A 16,480-nucleotide genomic window follows, 5' to 3' on the forward strand; every position below is an offset into this window, starting at 1 on the left:
CACATCAAGTATGTGTGTTAATTTTGACGCCGCTAGCTCTGCAGATTGTCATGCAACTCCTTTACCTCTCAGAAATGATTATGATATAAGAGTGAAGTACGTGACGAGTGTGACGTTAGCAAAACATTAGGCAGCATGGAGAGATTCTGTATGGGGCCACCCAACCGAAACGAGTACAGTGTGATCTGCTACCCAGCAGGTATCCAACGAGGCAGCACGGCTAGCTCAGTCGGTAGAGCATGAGGCTCTTATTCACAGGGTCGTGGGTTCGAGCCCTACGCTGGGCTCAGCTCAGTCGGTAGAGCATGAGGCTCTTATTCACAGGGTCGTGGGTTCGAGCCCTACGCTGGGCGGAACGGAATTTTTTTCCACTGCAGATGTAAATTACCGATTTTCTGATTAACGTGATGTAATGGAAATAGCAACTTTAAAATTTGCCTACGTCTCCATCAGTCGCAAGAAAACTGTATTTGAAGGTGAAGGTGATTTTGTAGACATGTGTGAATGTCATGTTCTGAAGTGCATGTGGTTTTGTTTGGAGAGAACATCGGCTACATGTCAGATGTGTAGCCAAGCAGTAATGGGTCGCCATAGCTGCAAATATTAGTCGAAAATATGAAGTGTTGTCAGCTGAAGTCTGATGATTCAGACGACCGTACGGACGAAGTACGCAAAAGTGCCGCTAGGCGGCGCCTGTTTAGCTCAGTGGTAGAGCATTGGTCTAGTAAACCAGGGTTCGTGAGTTCCATCCTCACAGGAGGAACACGAATCTTGGAAATCAGTTGCGCATCGTGGCCGTATAGCAAACAGTATCTTTGATGAGGAACAATTAGCGACAGGCGTATTAAATAAGAATTACTCTCAGATGTGATTAAGGCGAATGGCGCAGATAAAGCATTTGCCAAAGCAGTACGGCATAAGATGGGACGAGGCAGTCTGAATTACATTTTATAGATGTATTTCTCACAAATCTCAGAGCCTCTAGGGGTCGTCGTCGTCGTCGCCGCTTCTGCAGAAGTAGCAAATGGCCATCGTAGGAAATGCGGCGAGGGACACCCTGCCATCGATTCCGAATGCGCAAAGAGTGTGGTCTTGTTTTCCTGTCTATGTTTGGTCGGTCTCGTAAGAGGTTGAATGTAACGAATGGGTGGGAAAGAGTAAGGGGCAGCGGCTGTGTGGAACGAAAACACAATTCCTCAGGGGGTGTGAGCGTTTCGAGATGAGTCGTATATATGTTATACTTCGTCGTCAGTGATCGTGTTGCCTAATGGATAAGGCGTCGGACTTCGGATCCGAAGAGTGCAGGTTCGAATCCTCTCACGGTCGTGTTTTTCCAGTTCTGAAAAAGAAACATACCGTTTTAATGTAGCAATTGAGCAGTACAAAACCGTCTGAATGTTGCTGTTGACCATTCTGTGCTTGGAGATGGTCTTGAGCCTGAAACACACACAACAAGACCGGTTTTAACTAGCGAAATGGTCGGCAGAGTGCCGTCACCGCGTGTTTTGACTGGCACTTGCACATGTAAAACAACGTCGGAAAGTAACTCGTTCGGCTTTTGAGTCACATCAAGTATGTGTGTTAATTTTGACGCCGCTAGCTCTGCAGATTGTCATGCAATTCCTTTACCTCTCAGAAATGATTATGAAATAAAAGTGACGTACGTGACGAGTGTGACGTTAGGAAAACATTAGGCAGCATGGAGAGATTCTGTATGGAACTACCCAACCCAAACGAGTACAGTGTGATCTGCTACCCAGCAGGTATCCAACGAGGCAGCACGGCTAGCTCAGTCGGTAGAGCATGAGACCTTATTCACAGGGTCGTGGGTTCGAGCCCTACGCTGGGCGGAACGGAATTTTTTTCCGCTGCAGATGTAAATTACCGATTTTCTGATTAACGTGATGTAATGGAAATAGCAACTTTAAAATTTGCCTACGTCTCCATCAGTCGCAAGAAAACTGTATTTGAAGGTCAAGGTGATTTTGTAGACATGTGTGAAAGTCATGTTCTGAAGTGCAGGTGGTTTTGTTTGGAGAGAACATCGGCTACGTGTCAGATGTGTAGCCAAGCAGTAATGGGTCGCCATAGCTGCAAATATTAGTCGAAAATATGAAGTGTTGTCAGCTGAAGTCTGATGATTCAGACGACCGTACGGATGAAGTACGCAAAAGTGCCGCTAGGCGGCGCCTGTTTAGCTCAGTGGTAGAGCATTGGTCTAGTAAACCAGGGTTCGTGAGTTCCATCCTCACAGGAGGAAGACGAATCTTTGAAATCAGTTGCGCATCGTGGCCGTATAGCAAACGGTATCTGTGATGAGGAACAATTAGCGACAGGCGTATTATTAAGAATTACTCTCAGATGTGATTAAGGCGAATGGCGCAGATAAAGCATTTGCCAAAGCAGTACGGCATAAGGTGGGACGAGGCAGTCTGAATTACATTTTATAGATGTATTTCTCACTAATCTCAGAGCCTCTCACGGTCGTCGTCGTCGTCACCGCCACCGCTTCCGAAGGAAGTAGCAAATGGCCATCGTAGCAAATGCGGCGAGGGACACCCTGCCATCGATTCCGAATGCGCAAAGTGTGTGGTCTTGTTTTCCTGTCTATGTTTGGTCGGTCTCGTAAGAGGTTGAATGTAACGAATGGGTGGGAAAGAGTAAGGGGCAGCGGCTGTGTGGAACGAAAACACAATTCCTCAGGGGGTGTGAGCGTTTGGAGATGAGTCGTATATATGTTATACTTCGTCGTCAGTGACCGTGTGGCCTAATGGATAAGGCGTCGGACATCGGATCCGAAGATTGCCGGTTCGAATCCTGTTACGGTCGTGTTTTTCCAGTTCTGAAAAAGAAACATACCGTTTTAATGTAGCAATTGAGCAGTACGAAACCGTCTGAATGTTGCTGTTGACCATTCTGTGCTTGGAGATGGTCTTGAGCTTCAAACACACACAACAAGACCGGTGTTAACTAGCGAAATGGTCGGCAGAGTGCCCTCACTGCGAATTTTGACTGGCACTTGCACATGTAAAACAACGTCGGAAAGTAACTCGTTCGGCTTTTGAGTCACATCAAGTATGTGTGTTAATTTTGACGCCGCTAGCTCTGCAGATTGTCATGCAATTCCTTTACCTCTCAGAAATGATTATGAAATAAAAGTGAAGTACGTGACGAGTGTGACGTTAGCAAAACATTAGGCAGCATGGAGAGATTCTGTATGGGACCACCCAACCCAAACGAGTACAGTGTGATCTGCTACCCAGCAGGTATCCAACGAGGCAGCACGGCTAGCTCAGTCGGTAGAGCATGAGACTCTTATTCACACGGTCGTGGGTTCGAGCCCTACGCTGGGCGGAACGGAATTTTTTTCCGCTGCAGTTGTAAATTACCGATTTTCTGATTAACGTGATGTAATGGAAATAGCAACTTTAAAATTTGCCTACGTCTCCATCAGTCGCAAGAAAACTGTATTTGAAGGTGAAGGTGATTTTGTAGACATGTGTGAAAGTCATGTTCTGAAGTGCAAGTTGTTTTGGGTTGGAGAGAACACGGCTACGTGTCAGATGTGTAGCCAAGCAGTAATGGGTCGCCATAGCTGCAAATATTAGTCGAAAATATGAAGTGTTGTCAGCTGAAGTCTGATGATTCAGACGACCGTACAGACGAAGTACGCAAAAGTGCCGCTAGTCGGCGCCTGTTTAGCTCAGTGGTAGAGCATTGGTCTAGTAAACCAGGGTTCGTGAGTTCCATCCTCACAGGAGGAACACGAATCTTGGAAATCAGTTGCGCATCGTGGCCGTATAGCAAACAGTATCTTTGATGAGGAACAATTAGCGACAGGCGTATTATTAAGAATTACTCTCAGATGTGATTAAGGCGAATGGCGCAGATAAAGCATTTGCCAAAGCGTTACAGCATAAGGTGGGACGAGGCAGTCTGAATTACATTTTATAGATGTATTTCTCACAAATCTCAGAGCCTCTCGGGGTCGCGTCGTCGTCGAAGCTTCTGCAGAAGTAGCAAATGGCCATCGTAGCAAATGCGGCGAGGGACACCCTGCCATCGATTCCTAATGCGCAAAGTGTGTGGTCTTGTTTTCCTGTCTATGTTTGGTCGGTCTCGTAAGAGGTTGAATGTAACGAATGGGTGGGAAAGAGTAAGGTTCAGCGGCTGTGTGGAACGAAAACACAATTCCTCAGGGGGTGTGAGCGTTTCGAGATGAGTCGTATATATGATATACTTCATCGTCAGTGACCGTGTGGCCTAATGGATAAGGCGTCGGACTTCGGATCCGAAGATAGCCGGTTCGAATCCTGTTACAGTCGTGTTTTTCCAGTTCTGAAAAAGAAACATACCGTTTTAATGTAGCAATTGAGCAGTACGAAACCGTCTGAATGTTGCTGTTGACCCTTCTGTGCTTGGAGATGGTCTTGAGCTTGAAACACACACAACAAGACCGGTGTTAACTAGCGAAATGGTCGGCAGAGTGCCCTCACCGCGAGTTTTGACTGGCACTTGCACATGTAAAACAACGTCGGAAAGTAACTCGTTCGGCTTTTGAGTCACATCAAGTATGTGTGTTAATTTTGACGCCGCTAGCTCTGCAGATTGTCATGCAATTCCTTTACCTCTCAGAAATGATTATGAAATAAAAGTGAAGTACGTGACGAGTGTGACGTTAGCAAAACATTAGGCAGCATGGAGAGATTCTGTATGGGGCCACCCAACCGAAACGAGTACAGTGTGATCTGCTACCCAGCAGGTATCCAACGAGGCAGCACGGCTAGCTCAGTCGGTAGAGCATGAGGCTCTTATTCACAGGGTCGTGGGTTCGAGCCCTACGATGGGCGGAACGGAATTTTTTTCCACTGCAGATGTAAATTACCGATTTTCTGATTAACGTGATGTAATGGAAATAGCAACTTTAAAATTTGCCTACGTCTCCATCAGTCGCAAGAAAACTGTATTTGAAGGTGAAGGTGATTTTGTAGACATGTGTGAAAGTCATGTTCTGAAGTGCATGTGGTTTTGTTTGGAGAGAACATCGGCTACATGTCAGATGTGTAGCCAAGCAGTAATGGGTCGCCATAGCTGCAAATATTAGTCGAAAATATGAAGTGTTGTCAGCTGAAGTCTGATGATTCAGACGACCGTACGGACGAAGTACGCAAAAGTGCCGCTAGGCGGCGCCTGTTTAGCTCAGTGGTAGAGCATTGGTCTAGTAAACCAGGGTTCGTGAGTTCCATCCTCACAGGAGGAACACGAATCTTGGAAATCAGTTGCGCATCGTGGCCGTATAGCAAACAGTATCTTTGATGAGGAACAATTAGCGACAGGCGTATTAAATAAGAATTACTCTCAGATGTGATTAAGGCGAATGGCGCAGATAAAGCATTTGCCAAAGCAGTACGGCATAAGATGGGACGAGGCAGTCTGAATTACATTTTATAGATGTATTTCTCACAAATCTCAGAGCCTCTAGGGGTCGTCGTCGTCGTCGCCGCTTCTGCAGAAGTAGCAAATGGCCATCGTAGGAAATGCGGCGAGGGACACCCTGCCATCGATTCCGAATGCGCAAAGAGTGTGGTCTTGTTTTCCTGTCTATGTTTGGTCGGTCTCGTAAGAGGTTGAATGTAACGAATGGGTGGGAAAGAGTAAGGGGCAGCGGCTGTGTGGAACGAAAACACAATTCCTCAGGGGGTGTGAGCGTTTCGAGATGAGTCGTATATATGTTATACTTCGTCGTCAGTGACCGTGTGGCCTAATGGATAAGGCGTCGGACTTCGGATCCGAAGAGTGCAGGTTCGAATCCTCTCACGGTCGTGTTTTTCCAGTTCTGAAAAAGAAACATACCGTTTTAATGTAGCAATTGAGCAGTACAAAACCGTCTGAATGTTGCTGTTGACCATTCTGTGCTTGGAGATGGTCTTGAGCCTGAAACACACACAACAAGACCGGTTTTAACTAGCGAAATGGTCGGCAGAGTGCCGTCACCGCGTGTTTTGACTGGCACTTGCACATGTAAAACAACGTCGGAAAGTAACTCGTTCGGCTTTTGAGTCACATCAAGTATGTGTGTTAATTTTGACGCCGCTAGCTCTGCGGATTGTCATGCAATTCCTTTACCTCTCAGAAATGATTATGAAATAAAAGTGACGTACGTGACGAGTGTGACGTTAGGAAAACATTAGGCAGCATGGAGAGATTCTGTATGGGACTACCCAACCCAAACGAGTACAGTGTGATCTGCTACCCAGCAGGTATCCAACGAGGCAGCACGGCTAGCTCAGTCGGTAGAGCATGAGACTCTTATTCACAGGGTCGTGGGTTCGAGCCCTACGCTGGGCGGAACGGAATTTTTTTCCGATGCAGATGTAAATTACCGATTTTCTGATTAACGTGATGTAATGGAAATAGCAACTTTAAAATTTGCCTACGTCTCCATCAGTCGCAAGAAAACTGTATTTGAAGGTCAAGGTGATTTTGTAGACATGTGTGAAAGTCATGTTCTGAAGTGCAGGTGGTTTTGTTTGGAGAGAACATCGGCTACGTGTCAGATGTGTAGCCAAGCAGTAATGGGTCGCCATAGCTGCAAATATTAGTCGAAAATATGAAGTGTTGTCAGCTGAAGTCTGATGATTCAGACGACCGTACGGATGAAGTACGCAAAAGTGCCGCTAGGCGGCGCCTGTTTAGCTCAGTGGTAGAGCATTGGTCTAGTAAACCAGGGTCCGTGAGTTCCATCCTCACAGGAGGAAGACGAATCTTTGAAATCAGTTGCGCATCGTGGCCGTATAGCAAACGGTATCTGTGATGAGGAACAATTAGCGACAGGCGTATTATTAAGAATTACTCTCAGATGTGATTAAGGCGAATGGCGCAGATAAAGCATTTGCCAAAGCAGTACGGCATAAGGTGGGACGAGGCAGTCTGAATTACATTTTATAGATGTATTTCTCACTAATCTCAGAGCCTCTCACGGTCGTCGTCGTCGTCACCGCCACCGCTTCTGAAGGAAGTAGCAAATGGCCATCGTAGCAAATGCGGCGAGGGACACCCTGCCATCGATTCCGAATGCGCAAAGTGTGTGGTCTTGTTTTCCTGTCTATGTTTGGTCGGTCTCGTAAGAGGTTGAATGTAACGAATGGGTGGGAAAGAGTAAGGGGCAGCGGCTGTGTGGAACGAAAACACAATTCCTCAGGGGGTGTGAGCGTTTGGAGATGAGTCGTATATATGTTATACTTCGTCGTCAGTGACCGTGTGGCCTAATGGATAAGGCGTCGGACATCGGATCCGAAGATTGCCGGTTCGAATCCTGTTACGGTCGTGTTTTTCCAGTTCTGAAAAAGAAACATACCGTTTTAATGTAGCAATTGAGCAGTACGAAACCGTCTGAATGTTGCTGTTGACCATTCTGTGCTTGGAGATGGTCTTGAGCTTCAAACACACACAACAAGACCGGTGTTAACTAGCGAAATGGTCGGCAGAGTGCCCTCACCGCGAATTTTGACTGGCACTTGCACATGTAAAACAACGTCGGAAAGTAACTCGTTCGGCTTTTGAGTCACATCAAGTATGTGTGTTAATTTTGACGCCGCTAGCTCTGCAGATTGTCATGCAATTCCTTTACCTCTCAGAAATGATTATGAAATAAAAGTGAAGTACGTGACGAGTGTGACGTTAGGAAAACATTAGGCAGCATGGAGAGATTCTGTATGGGACCACCCAACCCAAACGAGTACAGTGTGATCTGCTACCCAGCAGGTAACCAACGAGGCAGCACGGCTAGCTCAGTCGGTAGAGCATGAGACTCTTATTCACACGGTCGTGGGTTCGAGCTCTACGCTGGGCGGAACGGAATTTTTTTCCACTGCAGATGTAAATTACCGATTTTCTGATTAACGTGATGTAATGGAAACAGCAACTTTAAAATTTGCCTATGTCTCCATCAGTCGTAAGAAAACTGTATTTGAAGGTGAAGGTGATTTTGTAGACATGTGTGAAAGTCATGTTCTGAAGTGCAGGTGGTTTTGTTTGGAGAGAACATCGGCTACGTGTCAGATGTGTAGCCAAGCAGTAATGGGTCGCCATAGCTGCAAATATTAGTCGAAAATATGAAGTGTTGTCAGCTGAAGTCTGATGATTCAGACGACCGTACGGACGAAGTACGCAAAAGTGCCGCTAGGCGGCGCCTGTTTAGCTCAGTGGTAGAGCACTGGTCTAGTAAACCAGGGTTCGTGAGTTCCATCCTCACAGGAGGAAGACGAATCTTGGAAATCAGTTGCGTATCGTGGCCGTATAGCAAACAGTACCTGCGATGAGAAACAATTAGCGACAGGCGCATTATTAAGAACTACTCTCAGATGTGACTAAGGCGAATGGCGCAGATAAAGTATTTTTTTTTTCTTTAAAAAAAAAATCTTTATTTCTAACAAAATGTTTTTATACAATAAAACCCACCACCTTATGAATTAGTGGGTCATGATATAATACATTTCTTAGGTACAGCTTATACATTTCTAATTCTAATCTACAGACAGTATTGTTAGTTGAATGGGCAGACCTACTAATTAACAAATCTGCTACTCCTAATATTACTTCTTACACTAGTCTCTACTGCCTGCAGCGTTACAAACATGCCAGTAAATATACAATCCTACTTGTGTGCCTTGCTCACCGAGCTAACCCCGGTGAACGCGCCCTGGCACAGGGCAGGCCAATACTTTTATTCGCTGCAGGTTTCTATCTTAATTCCTATTCTAATTTCCTAACCTAATGAACTATTCTAAGTCAGAATCGGTGCGTTGTCAAATCCGGTATGGTCGCCCCTCTCCCCCTATCCTGCACGTGGCGGATTCCAACTTTACCAGTCGACCAGTCCACGCACAGGCGGTACGGCATTGGGGTATTGACCTAGTATGTGATTTCTTTAAGTCTTAAAGCTCTCTCAGATATTGTGTTAGGACCTTTCGTGATACCTCATTTGCCAACTGATTTAGCAGTCGAAAGGTCTCGTCTTGTCTTAATAACATATAAGTGTCATGGTTGGGTAATTGTTGTCTAAGTGTAGTTGCTACATCATCGAAAAGGGGGCACTCGTAGACCACATGGCCGGGAGTTCCCTCCGATGCACCACAGTCACACGTAGGCGTTGCCCTCTTCCCAAACCGACATAGATACGTCGGGTAAGGCCCATGTCCAGTGAGAAAGTGGAACAAACCCCTAGTTGGTTCAAAATAACCCATGCTCATTCTTTCCCTCACATTCGGCAGGAAGCTGAAAGTTCTTCTGCCGGATTCCTCTGCCTCCCAAACTTCTTGCCATAGCTCTTCACCCCTCTTCCGTATCTCGCCCTTATCCCTAACCCTAACTCCCAAGGTTTCTTCTACTTTCTCTATGTCCCCTTTCTTTGCCCAATAACAAGCACCCTGTTCCCTGATTTTGATATCCACAGGACAAAGCCCCATTATTACTAATAGGGCCCCTCCCGGAGATGTTCTGTATGCCCCCACAGATCTTAATATCATGTTCCTTTGAACCCTTCTCACCGACATGGCGGGCACAACCCTCGTGAGCCTGTGTGCCCAGACTCCCGCGCCGTAACCCACTATTGATGTTAATATGCTATTATGATACAATTTGATAAGGTGAGGGGGGAGATGAAATCTTTTATGACCTATGGTGATGAGGTTATTGAGAATTTGCAGAGCTCTTTGTGTCACGGTTTCAATGTGCTTTCCGAAGTTCCACCTTTCATCGATGATGATCCCTAAGTAACGTCCCTCTCGTCGTCGGAGTACTGGTGTGCCCTCAATTCTTACAGTCGGGTTTCTTATTAACTGTCCCTTTAGTAATAGATAGGTTGATTTAGTCGGTGAGATGGTCATCTTGGTATTACGGCACCATGATAGTAGTTGCGTCATGGCTCTGTCTATTTTAGGTTCAATATCCTCGCGACTTCGGCCGCCAACCAGTAGAAGGAGGTCATCAGCGTAGGCTATCACCTCTAGCACATCTTCATTCTGTTGCAATGCATTTAAGAGTGGCTCCATGTGGATATCCCAAAATAGGGGACCTAAGACGGAACCCTGGGGACATCCCTTTGTTATGGGTTTTCCAATCCTCCCGCTAGGGGATGATAGCCAGACCTCCCGATCTACACAATAGCTCCTAAGGCAACCGTATAGCAGCCCTGGGCACTCTTTCTCCCGCAAGCAGGAGAAGAGCGAAGGCCACCACAGGTTGTCAAAGGTGCCACTAATGTCCACCATGATGCCGACGATGTACTTGCACGGGGCCGAACCACAGACCTCGGCCGCCAGGGCGATCGCATCAGATGCAGAACGCCCATGCCTGAAGCCAAACTGTCTGTCGCTCATCCCGTGCAGCACTCGGTGGGCAGTCAGCCTATCAGCAAGCAGCTTTTCAAGGATTTTCCCGAACACATCCAGAAGGCAGATGGGTCTGTAGGACTTTGCCTCAGCTGGATCTTTATCGGGGCCTTTCTTAATGATTACAACGTTTGCTGCCTTCCAGATCCTCGGGAATTTGCCTTGCCGAAGGCACTCGTTGTACAGCTGGGTTAAAGGAGCGACCAGTTGTGGGGCCAAGAACTGCACCACCTCCGCCACAATGCCGTCTGGCCCGGGGGCTTTCCCTCTCTTTATTGTCTTTATGAGGGCAGCGACCTCCTCCTCTGAGAAAGGGAGGACTTCCTCATCATTTGTATAGTCGCCCAGATCTAAATCCCGCAACCGTCGCTGTTCCTCAGTATCCTCTGTTCTGTCGTCGTCAGGCAACAGGGATCGGAGTAGGACCTCAGCAGTCTCCTGCCATGAGTCCGTCATCCCATCCGCATGCCTGACTGTGGACAGCATCATAGGGGAGCGGATCTTTTCTCTTACTAGTTTATACGGAATCCCCCATGGATCCAAGGCCAGCTGATTGGTCACGAATGTCTCCCAGCTTCTAACACAGACCGCTTTTAATTCTTTTTGAAATCTTTCCTTTGCCTCCCGGTATAGCAGTAACCATCTCTGCTTCTCCCACCAGACGACACTGCGCTGGTAGTGCCTCCGCAGCCTTCTGACACACTGACGCAGCTCCTGCAGCTCAGGAGACCATGGTGTCGGCGAGGCCGCCATGGCCCTCCTCCTAGTTGGCACGGCCGCCTTCATCGCTCTAGTCACTGCACACACCAGTTCCTCAGCTCTGTTGTCAATGTCAATTTGTCTGTCACCATCCGGTAACGGAGGAATGTCACACTCTCTGGCTAAGCGTTCCCAGTTGGCTTTCCTGAAGTTCAACTGCACCTCCCACCCCATGGCCCAGTAGCACTCCCTGCTCCCTAAGGTAAAAGTGATAAGGTTGTGATCGCTTGTGGTGATAAAGTATTTGCCAAAGCAGTATGGCATAAGGTGGGACTAGGCAGTCTGAATTACATTTTATAGATGTATTTCTCACTAATCTCAGAGCCTCTCGCGGTCGTCGTCGTCGTCGCCGCCACCGCTTCTGAAGGAAGTAGCAAATGGCCATTGTAGCAAATGCGGCGAGGGACACCCTGCCATCGATTCCGAATGCGCAAAGAGTGTGGTCTTGTTTTCCTGTCTATGTTTGGTCGGTCTCGTAAGAGGTTGAATGTAACGAATGGGTGGGAAAGAGTAAGGGGCAGCGGCTGTGTGGAACGAAAACACAATTCCTCAGGGGGTGTGAGCGTTTCGAGATGAGTCGTATATATGTTATACTTCGTCGTCAGTGACCCTGTGGCCGAATGGATAAGGCGTCGGACTTCGGATCCGAAGATTGCAGGTTCGAATCCTGTCACGGTCGTGTTTTTCCAGTTCTGAAAAAGAAACATACCGTTTTAATGTAGCAATTGAGCAGTACATAACCGTCTGAATGTTGCTGTTGACCATTCTGTGCTTGGAGATGGTCTTGAGCCTGAAACACACACAACAAGACCGGTGTTAACTAGCGAAATGGTCGGCAGAGTGCCCTCACCGCGAGTTTTGACTGGCACTTGCACATGTAAAACAACGTCGGAAAGTAACTCGTTCGGCTTTTGAGTCACATCAAGTATGTGTGTTAATTTTGACGCCGTTAGCTCTGCAGATTGTCATGCAATTCCTTTACCTCTCAGAAATTATTATGAAATAAAACTGAAGTACGTGACGAGTGTGACGTTAGGAAAACATTAGGCAGCATGGAGAGATTCTGTATGGGACCACCTAACCCAAACGAGTACAGTGTGATCTGCTACCCAGCAGGTATCCAACGAGGCAGCACGGCTAGCTCAGTCATTAGAGCATGAGACTCTTATTCACGGGGTCGTGGGTTCGAGCCCTACGCTGGGCGGAACGGAATTTTTTTCCACTGCAGATGTAAATTACCGATTTTCTTATTAACGTATTGTAATGGAAATAGCAACTTTAAAATTTGCCTACGTCTCCATCAGTCGCAAGAAAACTGTATTTGAAGGTGAAGGTGATTTTGTAGACATGTGTGAAAGTCATGTTCTGAAGTGCAGGTGGTTTTGTTTGGAGAGAACATCGGCTACGTGTCAGATGTGTAGCCAAGCAGTAATGGGTCGCCATAGCTGCAAATATTAGTTGAAAATATGAAGTGTTGTCAGCTGAAGTCTGATGATTCAGACGACCGTACGGACGAAGTACGCAAAAGTGCCGCTAGGCCGCGCCTGTTTAGCTCAGTGGTAGAGCATTGGTCTAGTAAACCAGGGTTCGTGAGTTCCATCCTCACAGGAGGAACACGAATCTTGGAAATCAGTTGCGCATCGTGGCCGTATAGCAAACAGTATCTTTGAGAGGAACAATTAGCGACAGGCGTATTATTAGGAATTACTCTCAGATGTGATTAAGGCGAATGGCGCAGATAAAGCATTTGCCAAAGCAGTACGGCATAAGGTGGGACGAGGCAGTCTGAATTACATTTTATAGATGTATTTCTCACTAATCTCAGAGCCTCTCGGGGTCGCGTCGTCGTCGCCGCTTCTGCAGAAGTAGCAAATGGGCATCGTAGCAAATGCGGCGAGGGACACCCTGCCATCGATTCCGAATGCGCAAAGTGTGTGGTCTTGTTTTCCTGTCTATGTTTGGTCGGTCTCGTAAGAGGTTGAATGTAACGAATGGGTGGGAAAGAGTAAGGGGCAGCGGCTGTGTGGAACGAAAACACAATTCCTCAGGGGGTGTGAGCGTTTCGAGATGAGTCGTATATAAGTTATACTTGGTCGTCAGTGGCCGTGTGGCCTAATGGATAAGGCGTCGGACTTCAAATCCGAAGATTGTAGGTTCGAATCCTGTTACTCTTGTGTTTTTCCAGATAAATGTTGCGATATCGCCATATGGCAAAGTTTTGAGTAACTTTGCTGAACGTTGGTCTCCGGCTCATAAATATCCGGAGTTGAATGGCGTCAGGCAGCTTAAAGTAGACTTGCAACGACATATTACGTCGTACGTGACGGTTTGTGAGTACCGTGCAGTCGTAATGTATGATGGCCAACCTAGGATGTAACTCGACGGGACATGTGCGTGCGGAATGTTTACAGCGTCGTGTAGTTCAGTTTCCAACCGGAGAGAGTGTTCGCCCTCCCGCAATGTCAACATTACCGGCATCGTACGTGTCGGTTGCTCGCGGTGAGCCGGCAATACAACCGATTCGTGATCCACCTGCCGGACCCAGTCTCGCAGTTAATGTAGTATCACCGGACACTCCAGTCACGTTCGGCATGGCTGTTTCTGAAACCCATGACACTAACAGGACCAGTGATATGGAGGTAGAACAACCCATACAGGGTGCTGAGTTAACGGAGATGTCCCTGGCTCCTGCTACCATGTCCGAACAAGTGACTGAAACGATGCCGAACTCTGACGCAGTAGTACGCGGTAATAGATCTCCGAAGAAAAATAAAAAAACGGAGGATTGCTCATCAAGGTGCGGAAGATACAGCACCGAGCTTGCGGGGAAAGGCAAAATTAATCGGCCAGAATTTAAAAGAAGGACCAGCTGACGCTGTCGCCTCGACTTCGCGCTGACGTAACACACCACGATCTGACAACACCGTGTCGGAGCCGCCCGCGACGTCCGACAGCAGACAAGATGAGATGCCGATTCAGAACACTGAGCCACCGCATACGAATCCACCGTTTCCTGAACCAGTAGGCACCCTTTCCTCTCCTAATTGGGCAGACGAGTGTGAAACGAATAAAGATGATGTAGAGATGCAGGAGGATTCAACACCCGCGACTGGCTCCTTGCCCCCTCTCTCAGTAGTTGATGGAAGCAAAGTCCACGTTGCCATGGCTACTCAAACGACCGAAACTGTCAGCGCCTCCAATTGACAGCTAGCTGACGTATCCTAACGTCTACTCCTTTCGTACGGAACATCAATGATCACCTTGCATGCCTACAAGATCATGACTCTCAATATCAATAAGATACGTAGCGATTTGAATCTGAAAAACTTACAAGACTTGTTATACGCAGATGACATAGATATAGCAATGCTTCAGGAAGTGAGTGATATCGAGTTAGACCACATAGCCGGGTATAACGCGTTCATAAACCCTGGCAACGGTTTCGAACTTGGAACAGCATTACTCTTAAAAGAAGGGATCATTGCCAATTGTGAGGCAAAACTTGTGACCGGCAGAGGGATAGCAGTAACTGTCATTAACATCAGACTGATTAATATTTACGTACCTTCTGGGTCCAGTAATAGGCAACGCCGTGCAGAATTTTTCCGCCACGAGATCCTTCCCCTCTTCGGGACCAACTACACTGATGTCATTTTTGGCGGAGATTTCAATTGTGTGCTTAGTCAAATAGATCAAACTCCGCACTTTAATCGGTGTGTTGAATTAGAACAGATCATTCAAGAACTCCGCTTAACTGACACCTGGACGTCCACGCACGGAATGGCAGTGGGTTTTACACATTTTACCAGTAATTCGGCAAGTAGGTTAGATAGAATTTACATATCGTGTAATTTAAAGCAACACCTGCTTCAGACCGAAATATGGCCTACTGTATTTTCCGACCATGCTGCCTATATCTATTCCGTCAACATGAAACAACAGGAAACCTACCGGAGTCGAGGGTTATGGAAGTTCAACATTGCACATTTGCAAGATACTGCATGTCGAGAAGCCTTCCTGTCCACTTGGACGGTCTGTGAACGTAAATTCAATTCCTACAACTCCGCGATCGAGTGGTGGCTCCAATGCGTCAAACCTCAAATTAGGAAAACTTTAATGATTTACTCCCGTCAGAAAAATCAGTGGCACAAACGGACGATGGAATTTTACTTTCAGTGTCTTCGGGAGTTACATAAATTTGACACGACCGATATCGGCAATTTTCCACAGATCAGAAGAATTCAGGCAAAAATTTTAACGCTGCAACGGAAACAGTTGGAAGGTTTTCTAGTTCGGGCGCGAGTTCCTACGACGGTGCAAGAAGAAGAGGCTGCCATGTATCACATGTTACGTGAAAGTCGACGAGCCCGTCGGAAAATCTTTACACAGTTCCGAACCAGCACCGGTGCCATAGTTACTAAACAAAGTGCAAACTTGAGTGCGATTGAAGAGTACTATCGAGACCTGATGTCCAATAAAATAACAGATGATACCGTGTTTGCGGATTTTACGACAAATTTATTACGGAGACTCGGCCCCACAGAGGCAAATCAGCTTATTATAGAGGTGACAGAAGTTGAATTAACAGACATTATCCTACGGAGTCCGAAAAATAAATCTCCAGGTTCGGACGGCCTACCTGCAGAAGTATATCAAACCTTCTGGCCGCAGATGAAATCGAAACTACTTGCAATATGTAACGAACTCATGAACCCATGTAACGTTATTCCGCAGGAATTTCGACAGGGAATTGTTGTTTTACTGCCCAAGACCCCGTGCAGTGACAACCCAACAAACTTGAGACCTCTCACTTTGTTAAATAGTGATTATAAACTATTCGCCCGTGTCCTCAGCCAACGGCTCAAAAATGTCATGTTCACAATCACAGGACAGTATCAAACGAGTGTTGGTAGAAATAGATCTATTTACCACACGCTCACGGATTACAGAGATGTGATAGCCGTAGCGGAGGCCTGCAAATTAAAATGCGCCCTCTTAATGATAGACTTTGAAAAAGCATTCGACAGAGTGAGCCACCGATTCCTTTTCCACGTCATGCGAGAATTGGGATTTCCGCACCAGTTCACGCAAGTAATCGACAATATGATCCGTAATAGTACTTCGCGAATCCAAATTAATGGTCGCCTCAGTGGTGCGATTGATATCGCGTGTTCGGTGAGACAAGGCTGTCCGATGTCGATGGCTCTCTTTGCCATCGCCATAGAACCTCTCCTTGCTACGCTAACTGAACGTTTGCAGGGATTGGAAATAAATAGACAGAAGATTGTGTGCCGTGCGTACGCAGATGATGTCGACTTTCTTGTCGCGAA

At 46.8% G+C, this 16,480-nt stretch overlaps 6 non-coding genes across 6 annotated transcripts; all 6 read left to right on the forward strand.

Moving 5' to 3' along the window:
- Positions 1 to 214: 214 nt before the first annotated feature.
- Positions 215 to 287, forward strand: Trnak-cuu (transfer RNA lysine (anticodon CUU)). The gene has a single exon. It is a non-coding gene; the product is annotated as a tRNA-Lys (tRNA).
- Positions 288 to 3,281: 2,994 nt separating this feature from the next.
- Positions 3,282 to 3,354, forward strand: Trnak-cuu (transfer RNA lysine (anticodon CUU)). The gene has a single exon. It is a non-coding gene; the product is annotated as a tRNA-Lys (tRNA).
- A 2,396-nt stretch (positions 3,355 to 5,750) lies between these two features.
- On the forward strand, positions 5,751 to 5,823 carry Trnar-ucg (transfer RNA arginine (anticodon UCG)). The gene has a single exon. It is a non-coding gene; the product is annotated as a tRNA-Arg (tRNA).
- Positions 5,824 to 6,275: 452 nt separating this feature from the next.
- Positions 6,276 to 6,348, forward strand: Trnak-cuu (transfer RNA lysine (anticodon CUU)). Its single transcript has one exon. It is a non-coding gene; the product is annotated as a tRNA-Lys (tRNA).
- A 1,431-nt stretch (positions 6,349 to 7,779) lies between these two features.
- On the forward strand, positions 7,780 to 7,852 carry Trnak-cuu (transfer RNA lysine (anticodon CUU)). Its single transcript has one exon. It is a non-coding gene; the product is annotated as a tRNA-Lys (tRNA).
- Positions 7,853 to 11,756: 3,904 nt separating this feature from the next.
- Positions 11,757 to 11,829, forward strand: Trnar-ucg (transfer RNA arginine (anticodon UCG)). The gene has a single exon. It is a non-coding gene; the product is annotated as a tRNA-Arg (tRNA).
- The last annotated feature ends 4,651 nt before the right edge of the window (positions 11,830 to 16,480 follow it).

The sequence above is a fragment of the Schistocerca gregaria genome, chromosome 3, assembly GCF_023897955.1.
Source record: "Schistocerca gregaria isolate iqSchGreg1 chromosome 3, iqSchGreg1.2, whole genome shotgun sequence".
Taxonomy (NCBI): domain Eukaryota; kingdom Metazoa; phylum Arthropoda; class Insecta; order Orthoptera; family Acrididae; genus Schistocerca; species Schistocerca gregaria.